At 35.3% G+C, this 17,036-nt stretch overlaps 1 protein-coding gene and 3 long non-coding RNA genes across 5 annotated transcripts in view; 1 reads left to right on the top strand and 3 right to left on the bottom strand.

Moving 5' to 3' along the window:
* The window catches only part of LOC127716479 (alpha-1,3-mannosyl-glycoprotein 4-beta-N-acetylglucosaminyltransferase B-like), a 124,659-nt gene that overhangs the window by 70,059 nt on the left and 37,564 nt on the right, over positions 1 to 17,036 (bottom strand). The window lies entirely within an intron of this gene.
* Positions 984 to 11,048, bottom strand: LOC127716510 (uncharacterized). Its single transcript, XR_007988956.1, has 3 exons — positions 10,274 to 11,048; positions 1,766 to 2,539; positions 984 to 1,083 (listed from the first exon to the last, which is right to left on the bottom strand). It is a non-coding gene; the product is annotated as an uncharacterized LOC127716510 (long non-coding RNA).
* Positions 2,071 to 9,718, top strand: LOC127716519 (uncharacterized). The gene is made up of 3 exons (XR_007988969.1): positions 2,071 to 2,138; positions 2,674 to 2,899; positions 9,654 to 9,718. It is a non-coding gene; the product is annotated as an uncharacterized LOC127716519 (long non-coding RNA).
* Positions 5,625 to 7,657, bottom strand: LOC127716529 (uncharacterized). Its single transcript, XR_007988981.1, has 2 exons — positions 6,460 to 7,657; positions 5,625 to 6,062 (listed from the first exon to the last, which is right to left on the bottom strand). It is a non-coding gene; the product is annotated as an uncharacterized LOC127716529 (long non-coding RNA).

The following is a 17,036-nucleotide window of genomic DNA, read 5'->3' as shown; positions in this document are numbered from 1 at the left end:
TTTTGAGTTTTTGTCCAAAAACTGGAAAATCCCCCCTTTTTTTATGAATAAAACCCTGTAACTCGGAAACGTAAAATCTAAAATTTATAAAAATCAAAAGGGAGCTCATGTCAATAGATATAAACAATTCACCACAATTTCTTGCAAGTTGGTGAAAGCATTCTTGACTTATTGTCCGAAAACTGGAAAATCCCCCTTTTTTTAATGAATAAAACCCCATAAATCGAAAAGGTAAAATCTGAATTTTATAAAAAACGAAAGGGAGCTCACGTCAATAAATATGAACAATTCACCAAAGTTTTATGCAAATTGGTGAAAGCATTTTTCAGTTAATGTCCGACATGTTGACGACGGACAGACGGAGGGACAGACGGACGGACAACAGTATACCATAATACGTCCCGTAAACGGGCGTATAAAAATGGTAATTCAGGGGCAATAACTCCTAAAAGGAGTCAGTCGACAATTTCAGCCATGTTGACTTATTTGTAGATCTTATTGTGCTTAACATCTTTGCTATTTACAATTACTCTCTATCTATAATGATTTCTGAAAAAAAAAGAAAACAAGAGAGCACACGCTGAAATGTCTCGCCTTCTTTACTAATCATTGATATTATGTTGATAGTCCTAAATATAAAGCTTTATTACAACTGTCACATAAACTTAACATTAACCAAGTAAACTAAACATTGACCAATGAACCATGAAAATGAGGTCAAGGTCAGATGAACCATGCTAGGCAGGCATGTACAGCTAACAATTCTTCCATACAACAAATATAGTTGACCTATTGCTTATAGTTTAAGAAAAACAGACCTAAACACAAAAACTTAACACTGAGCAATGAACCTTGAAAATGAGGTCAAGGTCAAATAAAACCTGCGTGACTGACATATAGATCATAAAATATTTCCATACACCAAATATAGTTGAACTATTGCATATAGTATTAGAAAAAAAGACCAAAACTCAAAAACTTAACTTTGACCACTGAACCATGAAAATGAGGTCAAGGTAAGATGACACCTGCCAGCTAGACATGTACACCTTACAATCATTCCATACACCAAATATAGCTGACCTATTGCATGGAGTATTAGAAAAAAAGACCAAAACTCAAAAATTTAACTTTGACCACTGAACCATGAAAATGAGGTCAAGGTCAGATGACACCTGCCAGCTAGACATGTACACCTTACAATCATTCCATACACCAAATATAGTAGACCTATTGCATACAGAATAAGAAAAACAGACCAAAACACAACAAGAGTGCACACGCTGAAATGTCTCGCCTTCTTTACTAATCATTGATATTATGTTGATAGTCCTAAATATAAAGCTTTATTACAACTGTCACATAAACTTAACATTGACCAATGAACCATGAAAATGAGGTCAAGGTCAGATGAACCATGCTAGGCAGGCATGTACAGCTAACAATTCTTCCATACAACAAATATAGTTGACCTATTGCTTATAGTTTAAGAAAAACAGACGAAAACACAAAACTTAACACTGAGCAATGAACCTTGAAAATGAGGTCAAGGTCAAATAAAACCTGCGTGACTGACATATAGATCATAAAATATTTCCATACACCAAATATAGTTGAACTATTGCATATAGTATTAGAAAAAAAGACCAAAACTCAAAAACTTAACTTTGACCACTGAACCATGAAAATGAGGTCAAGGTAAGATGACACCTGCCAGCTAGACATGTACACCTTACAATCATTCCATACACCATATATAGCTGACCTATTGCATGCAGTATTAGAAAAAAAGACCAAAACTCAAAAACTTAACTTTGACCACTAAACCATGAAAATGAGGTCAAGGTCAGATGACACCTGCCAGCTAGACATGTACACCTTACAATCATTCCATACACCAAATATAGTAGACCTATTGCATACAGTATAAGAAAAACAGACCAAAACACAAAAACTTAACTATAACCACTGAACCATAAAAATGAGGTCAAGGTCAGATGACACCTGCCAGTTGGACATGTACACCTTACAGTCCTTCCATACACCGAATATACTAGACCTATTGCTTATAGTATCTGAGATATGGACTTGACCACGAAAACTTAACCTTGTTTACTGATCCATGAAATGAGGTCGAGGTCAAGTGAAAACTGTCTGGCGGGCATGAGGACCTTGCAAGGTACGCACATACCAAATATAGTTATCCTATTACTTATAATAAGAGAGAATTTAACATTACAAAAAATCTGAACTTTTTTTTCAAGTAGTCACTGAACCATGAAAATGAGGTCAAGGACATTGGACATGTGACTGACGGAAACTTCGTAACATGAGGCATCCATATACAAAGTATGAAGCATCCAGGTCTTCCATCTTCTAAAATATAAAGCTTTTAAGAAGTTAGCTAACGCCGCCGCCGCCGCCGCCGCCGCCGGATCGCTATCCCTATGTCGAGCTTTCTGCGACAAAAGTCGCAGGCTCGACAAAAACTAAACTATAACCACTGAACCATGAAAATGAGGTCAAGGTCAGATGACACCTGCCAGTTGGACATGTACACCTTACAGTCCTTCCATACACCGAATATACTAGACCTATTGCTTATAATATCTGAGATATGGACTTGACCACCAAAACTTAACCTTGTTCACTGATCCATGAAATGAGGTCGAGGTCAAGTGAAAACTGTCTGACGGGCATGAGGACCTTGCAAGGTACGCACATACCAAATATAGTTATCCTATTACTTATAATAAGAGAGAATTTAACATTACAAAAAATCTGAACTTTTTTTTCAAGTAGTCACTGAACCATGAAAATGAGGTCAAGGACATTGGACATGTGACTGACGGAAACTTCGTAACATGAGGCATCCATATACAAAGTATGAAGCATCCAGGTCTTCCATCTTCTAAAATATAAAGCTTTTAAGAAGTTAGCTAACGCCGCCGCCGCCGCCGGATCACTATCCCTATGTCGAGCTTTCTGCGACAAAAGTCGCAGGCTCGACAAAAATGGATAAAAAAACATATTTCAAGGGATATAACTACCATAAGGGGCTGATTTACAATTTTTGTCAAGTTGAATTATTTGTAGATCATATCTGCTGAACACGTATGCTTTTTACAGGATATAGACCTCAACCTAATGATCACTTTATCTCATGTCGGATTGCTCTATCTGCTTTAGTTTTTGAGATATAAGCCCAAAACTGCATTTTACCCCTATGTTCTATTTTTAGCAACAGCAGCCATCTTTGTTGATGGATCACATCCCCAGATACTATTTTTAAACTAGATACCCTAAGGAACATTTAGATAACATTTGGTAATATTTGGCCAAGTAGTTTTAGAAAAGTTTTCTTTTAAGTTTACAGCAACGGACAACCACCGATAGATTGGTGTCTGGCACTTTTTGACAGTCAGGTAAAAAGGTCAACCCCAACTGTCAAAATTATGTTACATTTTCACAAAATCTACTTGCTAAATTCAGCAACTTCCCTGGTCTTTAAGTACAAGGATTAGATGTAGCAACATGTTTTAACACTTAAATAAATGTAGCTATTACTCCTCATGTCACTTTTATGATTGGAAAAGTGTACTGATGTCTAGCAAAAAAGATTGTTTAAACCTTGATTTTCTATCTAATCATATTTCAATAATTAATGAAATATTTTGTATGGTCTGTTTCAGTGAGTGATTGGTTGATTGGTGTTTAATGCCACTTTCAGCAATATTGTGCTATTTTGTGGTGGTCAGATTTTATTGGTGGAGGAAGCCGGAGTGCCCAGTGAGAAACACCCACCTTCGGTAGGAAAACTGACAATCATAGTCAATTAAGATTGGAGTTGAGTGCATCTGCCACATGTGGGATTTGAACTCACAACCTCAGTGTTGACAGGCTAGTGATAGAGTAGTTTGACTACTTAGACCACTCAGCCACCCCTGTTTCAGTGAAATTCTATCCAGACATTTATAAAAATAATCTGTTGACACAGAGATATGTCTTGTGTGTATGTTACTTTGATAGTATAATACAAATGTTGAAATTAACAAGCATTTTAAAAGAGTATGCATGGCAATACATAGTCCACTACTGGTTAAAAATTCCTTGTACTGGAACAAAATGACAAAAAAATGTGGAAAACAGATTACATGAGTGTATTTTCTAAGTCCAAGGACTATAACTCTGCAAAAAAATATCCAAACCAAACAAAATTCAAACTTGATCTGTAACTCGTCATGGTTAAACTATATAACAAATATCACATCAATATCTTCAAGCATAACAAAAAAAAGTGGGGAAAACTGATTATTTGCGTGACAATACATAGTCCACTACTGGTTAAAAATTCCTTGTACTGGGACAAAATGACAAAAAAGTGCGGAAAACTAATCAGTTTTACATGAGTATATTTTCTAAGTCCAAGGACCATAAACCTAAAAAAAAATCAGCTGAAACCAAACAAATTTGAACTTGATCTGTAACTTGTCACGGTAAATCTATATTCCAATAAATGGGGAATGTGTCCATGGGACACAGATGATGCCCCCACCTGCATATCATATAAAGTTATAAAGGGACATAACTGAAGAACGGTAAAAGTGACACTACACAAATTTGTACTTGATCTGAGTTTTGTGGTAATAAGTATTGTGTATAAGTTTCAAAATATTTGGTTGAAGCAAACTTAAGTTAGAGAACAGAAATGAAAAGAAAATTTAGCAATTTTTCCATTTGTAAACTGGCATAACTCTACAACTGTAAAAGTGACACCACCAAAATTCAAACTTGATCTGTATTTTGTGGTTATAAGTATTGTGTATAAGTTTCATAGCATTTGGTTGAGGCAATCATTCTATACACCAAATATAGTTGACCTATTACTTATAGTACTTGAAAAACAGATCAAAACACAATAAACTGCTTCGCCAAGCGCAGCTGGATACGACCGCAGAGGTTCAACCATGAACAGTAGGGGCAAAAATGGACACAATATTCACAGGGCTCACACTACTTCAGAATCATAGGGAGAAGTGACTTCTCTTTTTGAAATTGAGATGGAGAAGTGGTGAGATTTGAAAGAGAAGTGCTTGTTCGCTCGTGGCGCTACACTGTTTGGTTTTTCTTTAATACATAAAGGGCCATATGTATCTTATTTTTTTATATTGTTCAATTTGTACCTGGGTATACAATTAAAGTAACTGTTCAAATTTAAAGTTGTTTAATTTTATCATATCTAGTTGCACAATCATATGAGTCCTCTTTGCAGAAAAAAACAATTAAATATCTGGCACTAATAAAAAAGATTTTTTTTGATATCGAAAAGGAAAAGAAGTTGTTATATCAATTAAATAAAATGCTTTGCTGAGCGCAGCCTGATACCACTGCAATGGTCGAACCCTGAACAGTTGGGGCAAATTTGGACACAATATTCAAGCTTGATACTATCTGAATTTGGATTGGGATCAAATTTTTGACATAATATAGGTTTCTGACACAAAATAAATGTGGTCAAAGATCTTACAAATCTAATGCGCAATACTGTGCAATTGAAGATTTCTTCTTGAAACTTTTCAAATATTTGAAATTTTGAAAATTCTGAAGAAAAAAAATATGGACCCTTGTAAAATAAAATGCTTCGCTGGGCGCAACTTGATACGACCGCAGAGGTCTAACCCTGAACAGTTGGGGCAAGTATGGACACAACATTCAAGCTTGATACAGCTCTGAATTTGGATTGTGATTAAATATTTGACACAGCATAGGTTTCTGACACAGAAAGAATGTGGTCTAAGAACTTGATTTTTTTTAATTTACCTATTATGGTCCAATGTCCAAAATCGAAATACATGGTTAGATTCAGCATATCAAAGAACCCCATATATTCAATTTTTGTTGAAATCAAACAAAGTTTAATTTTGGACCCCAACTTGGACAAACTTGAAAACTGGGCCCATAATCAAAAATCTAAACACATGTTTAGATTCAGCATATCAAAGAACCCAAAGAATTCAATTTTTGTTAAAATCAAACTAAGTTTAATTTTGGACCCTTTGGACCTTAATGTAGACCAATTTAAAAAAGGGACCCAAAATTAAAAATCTAAATACACGGTTAGATTTGGAATATCAAAGAACCCCAATAATTCAATTTTTGATGAAATCAAACAAAGTTTAATTTTGGACCCTTTTGACCTCAATATGAACCAATTTGATAGTGGGGCCCACAAATAAAAAATCTAAATACATGGTTAGATTCAGCATATCAAAGAACCCAATATATTCAATTTTTGTTGAAATAAAAAAAAGTTTAATTTTGGACCCCAACTTGGACCAACTTGAAAACTGGGCCCATAATCAAAAATCTAAACACATGTTTAGATTCAGCATATCAAAGAACCCCAAGAATTCAATTTTTGTTAAAATCAAACTTAGTTTAATTTTGGACCCTTTGGACCTTAATGTAGACCAATTTAAAAAACGGGACCCAAAATTAAAAATCTAAATACACGGTTAGATTTGGCATATCAAAGAACCCCAATAATTCAATTTTTGATGAAATCAAACAAAGTTAAAATTTTGGACCCTTTTGACCTCAATATGAACCAATTTGATAGCGGGCCCAAAAACAAAAAATCTAAAAACATGGTTAGATTCAGCATATCAAAGAACCCCATATATTCAATTTTTGTTGAAATCAAACAAAGTTTAATTTTGGACCCCAATTTGGACCAACTTGAAAACTGGGCCAAAAATCAAAAATCTAAATACATGTTTAGATTCAGCATATCAAAGAACCCCATATATTCAATTTTTGTTGAAATCAAACAAAGTTTAATTTTGGACCCCAACTTGGACAAACTTGAAAACTGGGCCCATAATCAAAAATCTAAACACATGTTTAGATTCAGCATATCAAAGAACCCAAAGAATTCAATTTTTGTTAAAATCCAACTAAGTTTAATTTTAGATCCTTTTGGCCCTTAATGTAGACCAATTTAAAAAAAAGGACCCAAAATTAAATATCTAAATACACTGTTAGATTTGGCATATCAAAGAACCCCAATAATTCAATTTTTGATGAAATCAAACGAAAAGTTTAATTTTGGACCCTTTTGACCTCAATATGAACCAATTTGATAGCAGGGTCCACAAATAAAAAATCTAAATACATGGTTAGATTCAGCATATCAAAGAACCCCATATATTCAATTTTTTTTTAAATCAAACAAAGTTTAATTTTGGACCCCAATTTGGACCAACTTGAAAACTGGGCCAAAAATCAAAAATCTAAATACATGTTTAGATTCAGCATATCAAAGAACCCCATACATTCAATTTTTGTTAAAATCAAACAAAGTTAAATTTTGGACCCTTTGGACCTTAATGTAGACCAATTTGAAAACAAACTGGACCCAAAATTAAAAATCTAAATACATGGTTAGATTCGGCATAACAAATAAATAAATGTGGTCAAAGATTTTACAAATCTAATGCACCATACTGTGCAATTAAAGATTACTTCTTGAAATTTTTCAACATTTGAAATTTGAAAAAAAAATAATAATTGAAGAATAATTCTTTTTAATTTCTGAAATCTGAAATGAGAAAAAATTGACCCCCCACAATTTCTTTTTACCCCCCCCCCCCCTTTTTTCCCCCAAAAAATTCTTTCCCTCAAGATATGGTCATAATCTCAATTCAAATTTCCAATGGAGTTTGCAACCATAATTACCCATTTAAATATACAATAGTGCTAACTTAATCTATTTTATAATAGAATTTAAAATATAGTGTCAAATCTTTCATATGGATTTTTTTGTAAAAAAAAAAGATGCAACATTTGCAGATATTTTTACTGGTCTTCCTTTATAAATATGCATTTCTTTAAACATAATTTAAAAGCAGTGTAAGGGAAGTAACCAAAACTTTGTATTTGGATTACCTCCCTTACACTGTTTTAAATTATCTTAATTGTTCATTAACCATTACTTTATACATAATTTAAAAGCAGTGTAAGGGAGATAATTTCAATGATGTATTTGATTTATCTCCCTTACACTGCTTTAAATTATGTTTTGTACTAAAGTATTTGTCCATTAACCAGGACAACCTTGTTTTTCCCCCTTTTTTGCCCCTAATTCCTAAACGGTTTGAGCCATAACCCTCCAAAGAAAATCCTAACCATCCCTTTGTGGTATGGAAACTTGTAGTATAATTTCAGAGAGATCCATACACCGTTCCACAGTTATTGTGTGGAAACTAGAAAATGCTTATTTTTGGCCCCTTTTTCCTTAACTGTTGGTACTATAACCCCCAAAATCAATCCCCACCTTCCTTTTGTGGTATTGAACCTTATGGTAAAATTTCAAAGAGATCCATTCACTTAAACTAAAGTTAGAGTGCGAAAACCAATGTGTCATCGGACGACGACGACGACATACCAATATACGACCGCAAAAATTTATTTCCGGTCGTATAAAAAATTGGAAACCCCCCTTCCCCCTAAACTTTTTGAATCCCCCTTTTAGAATTAACCATCAAACTCAATTGCAGTCTTTCCTTTGTAGTATGGAACCTTGTAGTACAATTTTAGAGAGATCCATACACTTAATCACAAGTTACTGTCTGGAACTAGAAAAATGCTTTTTTTTAACCATAAAAGCCCATTTAAATACATCACAAGAGTGCATACGCTGAAATGTCTAGCCTTCTTTACTAATCATTGATATTATGTTGATGGTCCTAAATATAAAGCTTTCTTACAACTGTCACATAAACTTAACATTAATCGAGGAAACTAAACATTGACCAATGAACCATGAAAATGAGGTCAAGGTCAGATGAACCATGCTAGGCAGGCATGTACAGCTAACAATTCTTCCATACAACAAATATAGTTGACCTATTGCTTATAGTTTAAGAAAAACAGACCTAAACACAAAAACTTAACACTGAGCAATGAACCTTGAAAATGAGGTCAAGGTCAAATAAAACCTGCATGACTGACATATAGATCATAAAATATTTCCATACACCAAATATAGTTGAACTATTGCATATAGTATTAGAAAAAAAGACCAAAACTCAAAAACTTAACTTTGACCACTGAACCATGAAAATGAGGTCAAGGTCAGATGACACCTGCCAGCTAGACATGTACACCTTACAATCATTCCATACACCAAATATAGTTGACCTATTGCATACAGTATGAGAAAAATAGACCAAAACACAAAAACTTAACTTTAACCACTGAACCATGAAAATGAGATCAAGGTCAGATGACACCTGCCAGTTGGACATGTACACCTTACAGTCCTTCCATACACCGAATATACTAGACCTATTGCTTATAGTATCTGAGATATGGACTTGACCACCAAAACTTAACCTTGTTCACTGATCCATGAAATGAGGTCAAGGTCAAGTGAAAACTGTCTGACGGGCATGAGGACCTAGCAAGGTACGCACATACCAAATATAGTTATCCTATTACTTATAATAAGAGAGAATTTAACATTACAAAAAATCTTAACTTTTTTTTCAAGTAGTCACTGAACCATGAAAATGAGGTCAAGGACATTGGACATGTGACTGAGGGAAACTTCGTAACATGAGGCATCCATATACAAAGTATGAAGCATCCAGATCTTCCACCTTCTAAAATATAAAGCTTTTAAGAAGTTAGCTAACGCCGCCACCGCCGGATCACTATCCCTATGTCGAGCTTTCTGCAACAAAAGTCGCAGGCTCGACAATAAAAATATTAAAATAGAAAATGACATCATAGTCATGGCTCAAATTAACAAGAGTGCACACGCTGAAATGTCTCGCCTTCTTTACTAATCATTGATATTATGTTGATAGTCCTAAATATAAAGCTTTATTACAACTGTCACATAAACTTTACATTAACCAAGTAAACTCAACATTGACCAATGAACCATGAAAATGAGGTCAAGGTCAGATGAACCATGCTAGGCAGGCATGTACAGCTAACAATTCTTCCATACAACAAATATAGTTGACCTATTGCTTATAGTTTAAGAAAAACAGACGAAAACACAAAAACTTAACACTGAGCAATGAACCTTGAAAATGAGGTCAAGGTCAAATAAAACCTGCGTGACTGACATATAGATCATAAAATATTTCCATACACCAAATATAGTTGAACTATTGCATATAGTATTAGAAAAAAAGACCAAAACTCAAAAACTTAACTTTGACCACTGAACCATGAAAATGAGGTCAAGGTAAGATGACACCTGCCAGCTAGACATGTACACCTTACAATCATTCCATACACCAAATATAGCTGACCTATTGCATGCAGTATTAGAAAAAAAGACCAAAACTCAAAAACTTAACTTTGACCACTAAACCATGAAAATGAGGTCAAGGTCAGATGACACCTGCCAGCTAGACATGTACACCTTACAATCATTCCATACACCAAATATAGTAGACCTATTGCATACAGAATAAGAAAAACAGACCAAAACACAAAAACTAAACTATAACCACTGAACCATGAAAATGAGGTCAAGGTCAGATGACACCTGCCAGTTGGACATGTACACCTTACAGTCCTTCCATACACCGAATATACTAGACCTATTGCTTATAGTATCTGAGATATGGACTTGACCACCAAAACTTAACCTTGTTCACTGATCCATGAAATGAGGTCGAGGTCAAGTGAAAACTGTCTGACGGGCATGAGGACCTTGCAAGGTACGCAGATACCAAATATAGTTATCCTATTACTTATAATAAGAGAGAATTTAACATTACAAAAAATCTGAACTTTTTTTTCAAGTAGTCACTGAACCATGAAAATGAGGTCAAGGACATTGGACATGTGACTGACGGAAACTTCGTAACATGAGGCATCCATATACAAAGTATGAAGCATCCAGGTCTTCCATCTTCTAAAATATAAAGCTTTTAAGAAGTTAGCTAACGCCGCCGCCGCCGTAGCCGCCGCCGCCGGATCGCTATCCCTATGTCGAGCTTTCTGCGACAAAAGTCGCAGGCTCGACTAAAAACCTTCATCAACAACTTTTAATAGTAATATCTAAAAATAAAATTCCTTCATCAGCATTTAAAAGTAACTTCTAAAAATAAATTGACAGTTAGGAATTGGCAACCATAAAAACCCATTTAAGTACATCATAAAAGTATTAAAATAGATAAAATGCTTCGCTGGGGTGCAGCTTGATACGACCGCAGAGGTCGAACCCTGAACAGTTGGGGCAAGTATGGACACAACATTCAAGCTTGATACAGCTCTGAATTTGGATTGTTATTAAATATTTGACACAGCATAGGTTTCTGACACAGAAAGAATGTGGTCTAAGAACTTGAATTTTTTTAATTTACCTATTATGGTCCAATGTCCAAAATCAAAATACATGGTTAGATTCAGCATATCAAAGAACCCCATATATTCAATTTTTGTTAAATTCAAACAAAGTTTAATTTGGACCCCAACTTGGACAAACTTGAAAACTTGAAAACTGGGCCCATAATCAAAAATCTAAACACATGTTTAGATTCAGCATATCAAAGAACCCCATATATTCAATTTTTGTTGAAATCAAACAAAGTTTAAATACTGGACCCTATCTTGGACCAACTCGAAAACTGGGCCCATAATCAATAAAATGCTTCGCTGGGCGCAGCTTGATACGACCGCAGAGGTCGAACCCTGAACAGTTGGGGAAAGTATGGACACAACATTCAAGCTTAAATTATCTTAATTGTTCATTAACCATTACTTTATACATAATTTAAAAGCAGTGTAAGGGAGATAATTTCAATGATGTATTTGATTTATCTCCCTTACACTGCTTTAAATTATGTTTTGTACTAAAGTATTTGTCCATTAACCAGGACAACCTTGTTTTTCCCCCTTTTTTGCCCCTAATTCTTAAACGGTTTGAGCCATAACCCCCCAAAGAAAATCCTAACCATCCCTTTGTGGTATGGAAACTTGTAGTATAATTTCAGAGAGATCCATACACCGTTCCACAGTTATTGTCTGGAAACTAGAAAATGCTTATTTTTGGCCCCTTTTTGGCCCCTAATTTTTTAACTGTTGGTACCATAACCCCCAAAATCAATCCCCACCTTCCTTTTGTGGTATTGAACCTTATGGTAAAATTTCACAGAGATCCATTCACTTAAACTAAAGTTAGAGTGCGAAAACTAATGCGTCTTCGGACGACGACGCCGGATGACGACAGCGACGACGACGACGCCAACGTCATACCAATATACAACCACAAAAATTTTTTTGCGGTCGTATAAAAATGACATCATAATCATGAGTTATTGTCTGGAAACTAGAAAAGTGCTTGTTTTTAGCCCCTTTTTGGCCCCTAATTCCTAAAATTTTGAGGTATGGTACCTTGCAGTAGTTAGAATGATTTGATGTATGCTAACAAGTACCGGAAGTGATAAAAAATTGTTTTTATGAAATAACATGCCACCAACTTTGAAATCAATGATTTAACCTATTTTCTGAAGAAAATAAATCGTTTATGCCTTGAATTTCTTTAATTTTAAATGAAAAATTGCTGTTTCATCGTCTTGGTAAAAATTGAATATCGCCGATGACGAAACCGAGTATCGTAAACCACAGGGCGACTTGTTTTCGCTTTTGAGGGTCGGGCAAAGCGAAGTGATGGACGGGAAAGCGACAACTTCGCCCTAGTCGCCTGTTAGCATGAGCCCTGATTCAAACTTGATACAGGTCTGAATATGGATTGTAATTAAATATTTGACACATTAAAGGTTTCTGACACAGAATAAATGTAGTCAAAGAACTTGAAATTGGTTATATGATTTGAATTTATATTCAATTGAAGATTTCTTGCTTTCTGCAGTACACTGTGCTGTTGCGCAATACTTAGTAAATCTGTTTAAAAAGTTTTAACTCCCCCCCCCCCCCCCCCCCCCTCTCCCCCTTTTTCAAAAAAAAATAATGTTTGAAGAAATTTTCTTTTAATGTTTCTTAAATCTTGAGGAAAAAAATTTGCCCCCCCCCCCCCCCAAAAAAAAAATCCCCCATCCCCCCTTTTTCCAAAAAAATAAAACATTTGAAGAAAATTTTCTTTTTGTAAAAAGTGGTAAAATTAAAGAGACATATATCACTTTAACACAAATTATTGACAACAAGAAAAATGCATGTTTTAGACCCTTTTTGGCCCCTTATTCCTGAACGGTTTGAGCAATTACCCTCAAAATGAATAGAACCTTCTACTTGTGGTATTAAACCTTGTGGTACAATTTCAGAGCAATCAAAATACTTTTACACAAGTTATAATCCTGAAACTAGAAAAGTGCTTGTTTTGGGCCCCTTTTTGGCCCCTAATTCCTAAACAGTTGGGACCATCACCCCAAAGACAATCCCAACCTTTCTTTTATGGTATTGAACCTTTTGGTAAAATTTCGTAGAGATCCATACACTTGAACTTAAGTTATTGTCTGGAAACCAAATGTCTTCGGACGACGAAGTGATAGCAATATAAGACCCCAAAATTTTTTTGCCGTCATATAAAAACTTAACATTGACTAATGACCATGAAAATGATGTCAAGGTCAGACGAAACCTGCCAGAATGACATGTACCCAATACAACCATTCCATACACCACATATAGTTGACCTACTGCTTATAGTAACTGAGAAACAGACCTTATCATGCAACTTTAACCTTGATCACTGATCCATGAAATGAAGTCATGTCAGCTGAATCCTGTCTGACACACATGTAGATGTTGCAAGGAACCAATATACCAAATATCCTATTACTCACAATAAGTGAGAAATTCACATGACAAAAAAACTAAAAATATTTTGGAAACAGTCGTTGAACCATGAAAACAAGGTCAAGGACAATGGACAATTGACAGACAGAAACTTCGTATCATAAGGTATCTGTATACAAGGTATGAAGCATCCAGGTCTTCTACCTTCTGAAATATAAAGCTTTATACAAATAGTTTACATCGTCACAGCCTATGTCTCACATACTGAAACTTTTGTCGCAGGCGAGACAATAAAACTATATACCAAATATCAAATAAATGTCTGCAAGCACAAAGAAACTAGAGGCTCTCAAGAGCCTGTGTCGCTCACCTGACTCTACTTTGGTTTTAGAAATCATGTAAAGATAGATAAAAATCATAACAGATACCCAAATAATGATTGAGGCCAAATTTTGATTAATATTGGTCCCGTTATTTAATAAAATATCCTGGTGGCCATCTTGAACAGTAAATCGGCAAAAAAGTAGCAACACTTGGTCAGCACTTCATAAGGAACATTCATGCCATGTTTGGTTTCATTCCATTCAGTGGTTCTTTAGAAGAAGTTCAAAATGTAAAAAGTTAACGCCGATGACGGACGATGTATTTCCCATAGGGTCCTATGTTAAACTAAGCCCCCCCCCCCCCCCCCCCCTAGCGGCCATCTTGGATGATGGATCGACTGCAAAGTAACAACACTTGGTCAGCAACTCATAAGGAACATTCATGCCATGTTTGGTTCCATTCCATTCAGTGGTTCTCTAAAAGAAAACAATTGTATGTATTTCCCATAGGGTCCTATGTTAAACTAAGTCCCCCGGTGTCGGCCATCTTGGATGATGGACCGACTGCAAAGTAACAACACTTGGTCAGCACCTCATTAGGAACATTCATGCCATGTTTGGTTTCATTCCATTCAGTGGTTCTCTAAAAGAAGACATTTGTATGTATTTCCCATAGGGTCCTATGTTAAACTAAGTCCCCCGCTGGCGGCCATCTTCGATGATGGATCGGCTGCATAGAAACAACACTTGGACAACACCTCATAAGGAACATTCATGCCATGTTTGGTTCCATTCCATTCAGAGGTTCTCTAAAAGAAGACATTTTGTATGTATTTCCAGTAGGGTCCTATGTTAACTAAGTCACCCACTGGAAGCCATCTTGGATGATGGATCGGCTGCAAAGTAACAACACTTGGTCAGCACCTTATAAGGAACATTCATGCCATGTTTGGTTTCATTCCATTCACTGGTTCTCTAAGAGAAGACATTTGTATGTATTTCCCATAGGGTCCAATGTTAAACTAAGTCCCCCGCTGTCGGCCATCCTGGATGATGGACCGACTGCAAAGTTACAACACTTGGTCAGCACCTTATAAGGAACATTCATCCCATGTTTTGTTTCATTCCATTCAGTGGTTCTCTAAAAGAAGACATTTGTATGTATTTCACATAGGGTCTTATGTTCAACTAAGTCCCCCCGCTGGCGGCCATCTTGGATGATGGACCGACTGCAAAGTAACAACACTTGGTCAACATCTCATAAGGAACATTCATGCCATGTTTGGTTCCATTCCATTTATTGGTTCTCTAAAAGAAGACATTTTTATGTATTTCCCAAAGGGTCCTATGTAAAACTAAGTCCCCCGCTGGCGGCCATCTTGGATGATGGATCCGCTACAAAGTAACAACACTTGGTCAGCATCTCATAAGGAAGATTCATGCCATGTTTGGTTTCATTCCATTCAGTGGTTCTATTAAAGAAGACATTTGTATGTATTTCCCATAGGTCCTATGTTAAACTAAGTCCCCTGCTGTCGGCCATCTTGGATAATGGACCGACTGCAAAGTAACAACACTTGGTCAGCACCTCATAAGGAACATTCATGCCATGTTTGGTTCCATTCCATTCAGTGGTTCTCTAAAAGAAGACATTTTTATGTATTTCCCATAGGGTCCCATGTTAAACTAAGTCCCCCGCTGGCGGCCATCTTGGATGATGAATCGGCTACAAAGTAACAACACTTGGTCAGCACCTCATAAGGAACATTCATGCCATGTTTGGTTTCATTCCATTCAGTGGTTCTCTAAAAGAAGACATTTGTATGTATTTCCCATAGGGTCCTATGTTAAACTAAGTTCCCCAATGGCTGCCATCTTGGATGATGGATCGGCTACAAAGTAACAACACATAGTCAGCACCTCATAAGGAACATTCATGCCATGTTTGGTTTTATTCCATTCAGTGGTTCTCTAAAAGAAGTCATTTGTATGCATTTCCCATAGGGTCCTATGTTAAACTAAGTCCCCCGCTGGCCAAGGTTGGGCGGTAAATACCACCCCCGGTATTTACCAGTGGTATTTACCGGTATTTACCGCCCCGGTCAATACTCCTCAAGTGGTCAATACTGGCAAATACTGGACAATTGAAATTTTCATGGTTCTTTTGACAGATTTTACTATCAATGTTAGTTAAATCTTAGTTGATAGGGGAAATTATTTTAACTTTATTCATATGGCATGATTCAGTTTATAAAAAGGATTGATATTGGTATGTTTTATCAACTATTAGCATGAATAATGACTTATTCAGTTCTTATGGGTAATGATATAACATAGTTTAGGTATGAATATAAAATTGCTATATCAGTTATTTCAACATGTATAAAATATATATATTTTTTTCTTGAAAAGGTTTGATTTTAACAGGTAAATAGAATTACAGGTGACTAGATTATCAGGGCATTACCTATTAAATGGCAAGCAGGTGTCAAAAGTTTATTCAATATTACAACTGTCCCCTAATAAATGTTGACATAACAGGAAAAAAGTCATAAAAGTTATTTTTGAAGACTGTTTAAAACAATTATTTTATTCCTGACTATTCAACTGCATGATGAATATCTTCTAAAACTAAATCATGTAAATACAGAAAATGGAAATTTTGAAGGATCTATACTTTGGCTTCTGTTTTTCTTTTTCTTTAATTTTATTCTTATAATCACTGTCCATGATGTGTTCATGTATAATTTCAATTTATATAAGAAAAGATAACATTAAAAAAGTATAATTTTGACTTGAAAACTTTCATATTTTTATGACTAACAGTAATTGAATGTAGGGCTAAATATCACAGGACAGAAAGTCACAATGCAATTTTGAAAGAATTATTTCTTTGATTAAGAAAAGACTAATTTTTAAGACATTATTTTA

This window comes from Mytilus californianus, unplaced genomic scaffold (assembly GCF_021869535.1).
Source record: "Mytilus californianus isolate M0D057914Y unplaced genomic scaffold, xbMytCali1.0.p SCAF_9, whole genome shotgun sequence".
NCBI classification, from domain to species: Eukaryota; Metazoa; Mollusca; class Bivalvia; order Mytilida; family Mytilidae; genus Mytilus; species Mytilus californianus.
Note: the sequence above shows the minus strand (reverse complement) of the source record. Positions and strands in the feature narration are given on the sequence as shown.